Below are 2,903 nucleotides of genomic sequence, written 5' to 3'. Positions count from 1 at the left end.
GCTCCTTGCCTAGGGCCGTCAGCAGGTCCTGTGCGTACGCGCACTCCCAGAAGAGATTGTATGTCGTCTAGTCCAAGGTGCACCCTCTTGAGCAGGACTTGTATCGGTTGAGTCCTCTTGCGTGCATGAAGGCTCTCACTGGAAGTCCTCCTTGGATGGCCATCCAGGCGATGTCTTTGTGCTAGTTTGTCAGGCGCTTGGATGCAACGTTTTTCCACACGTGGTCCGCTGTGGCAGAGGGGAGGGCGCTGATTGGCTCGCTGATGTCCCTTGCACGTATCTGGCGTAGGACAAGCTTCGGGGTCCATGTGGCAGGGGCAGCAGCCTCCAACCTGAACTCCTTCACAAACTTCTACACTTCCTTGTAGAACCACGGGGTCTCCCAGTTGTACGGGACAGTGCTCATCCACTCTGCCCATCCGAGGCACCTCCACATTGGCAACAGGAAGATATAAAGGCACCTGCTAAAAAACACTGGGTGGGATAGCATTTTACGTATTTAGGCAGGTGCAGGCGGTGACTCTTTATGCATGGATAACAAGCATGGCATCTAAACATCACATCCGAGTCGCTCGGTTACGGAGAGAGATGGTTTTATGAGCACAATCTTCACAAGGAACAAAAAGATTGCAAAATGAAGTGTGTTTTAAAATAAAACAAACAGCAGATAAAGTACCCTGTAACAACTCCACTGGGATTTGAACACACTAGAAGAAGCTTCTATGGCAAGGGAAAGAAACTATCAAGAACTGGTGATTGAGAGCACACCTCATTTATCTTATGATTCAAAAGGTTTGAAAGACGCTCAATGGCATAGTTGTGGCATGTAGGCCTGATGCGTGCTCTGCCCTAGTAGCACGATGCAAAATCAATTAACTGTCTGGTGCGCCGTTGTGCACCAGATTCAAGCTGCACATAAGCAGCAAAAGTCATAGGACAACCCTAGTACACAATTTTCATAAAATAATCTCTGTGATTCAGATTTATTCCAATTTTCTTCAATAGTTCCAAAATACATTCAGCGTCAGCATGATTCCAAACTTTAAATGCTGACCAAATGCCCTTCCAGGCTTTTTCTGTAGCACGTTAGAAGTCTCATCTCATCCTAGGTAGCTGTTACAGATATTCACCCAACACATTTCAGGCATGGAGCCCCTTCATCAGGGGTAACTGTAGTGTAGAAAGCCTAATCAGCAAAAATACATAATCACGTAAAATATAAACATAAATGAATTGTTCAACTATATGCAACATGCGGTCTAAGAAAAAGTAACCGAGAGCCTCCACCAAATGGAAGTGTAGCGAATTGCTCCCCGAAATACATCCTCAGGTCAAACTCCCAAAACATTTTTGTGAAAATAAAAGAAATAGGCTACAAATGGTTCAGTGCTAAATATTTGTCCTGTTACATCATTATTTCCGAAATGCATTGGGTTAATATCTGCAAAGGTTACCTACGATGAGATGTGACTTCTAATGTGCTGCAGAAAAAAGCCTGGAAGGGCATTTCGTCTGCATTTAAAGTTTGGAATCCCACTGCCTCTGAATGCACTTTGAAACTATTGAAGAAAATTGGAATAAATTTGATTACATGGATTAAACTTGGTGAAAATTGTGTACGTTTTGTCCTTTGACTTTCACAGCTTATGTGCGGCTTGAATCTGGTAGGCATCAAGCCTGCCCCCCACAACTATGCCATTGAGCTTCTTTCAAACCTGACGAATCATCAGATAAATGACGTTTGCACTCAATCACTAATTCTTGATTTTATATATTGCTGTCCCTCGCATTGTCTGCACCCTGAACATTGAACAGATTAGGAAAAAACACTGTTTCCTAGGCCACTGGGTCGGCCGAATTTCAGCAAGTTCATCAGTAGGAATTATTTCTTATGATCAAGTTATAGCAGATTCATTTAAAGAGGACTCTTTTTATTTCTCTTTGCCTTAGTTATTATTTCAACAAAAACATTTGAGTTCCTGACTTTTTGTACTGTGGTTTATTTTACTGCTCAATAGTCACTCCGTGTTTGTATATTTGAGGAGTTTTCGCATATTTATTTTGTATTTGACAAATAGTAACCCCAATGATTCGCATGGTTTAAGCTCTAACCCAGGAATGGAATGCACATTTTGTTTTAGTATTCACATTTCATTACCCACGTATTTCTTTTCATTTCAGTTTCTTGGTTACAGCTTTGGTTTGAACTCCACTGCATGTTTAGATTAATGGGTGTCACCTGTGGAGCTCACAGAGGATTGATAACTGATCAGTTAGTTCCGCACACAATTCAGTTGCTTTCACGAACACCAGATGAAGCGTTCATGCTGCCGGCCTCGGTGCTGGGGCACTGGAGCTTAAGGGCCTTATTATGAGTTTGGCAGTGCATGAGCAGGACTGCCAAACCTGTGTATGAATCGCCTACCAGACCAGGAGTTTTCTCCTGGTCTGGCAGGCGGTTCTTTGGTATTCCCTGGCAGTAATGGGAACATCAAAGGCAGTACCTGCATGGCATGGACTGCTGCAGTCCATGCACTTGCAAGTACTGGGGAGCCCCCCAGTGTGCATCCAAATGGCGTGAGGCACCCAGGGGCACTGTGGGGCCCTCTTTGTCTCCTCTCTGCCACAGTTTTCATGGCAGGCTCACCGCCATAAAACTGTGGCAGAGAAGGAAACTCGTTATGTGCTTGGCGGGCAAGCAGCAGTCCCGCCAAGCATATTGCGGCCTGAGGACCACTGCCCTAATGCCAGGGAACGGAGATTACCTGGCGGTTGCGATGGCCTGACCGCCCTAGTTCAGGAGACCACCACCGTGAGTCAGGCGGTCCGTGGATGATCGAATCATAATAAGGCACATGGATCAGACATGTTTTGCACTGTGAGGTTATTGTTTGTTTTTATGT

Source organism: Triturus cristatus, chromosome 3_1 (assembly GCF_964204655.1).
Source record: "Triturus cristatus chromosome 3_1, aTriCri1.1, whole genome shotgun sequence".
NCBI lineage: Eukaryota > Metazoa > Chordata > Amphibia > Caudata > Salamandridae > Triturus > Triturus cristatus.
This window is presented reverse-complemented; position numbering follows the sequence as displayed.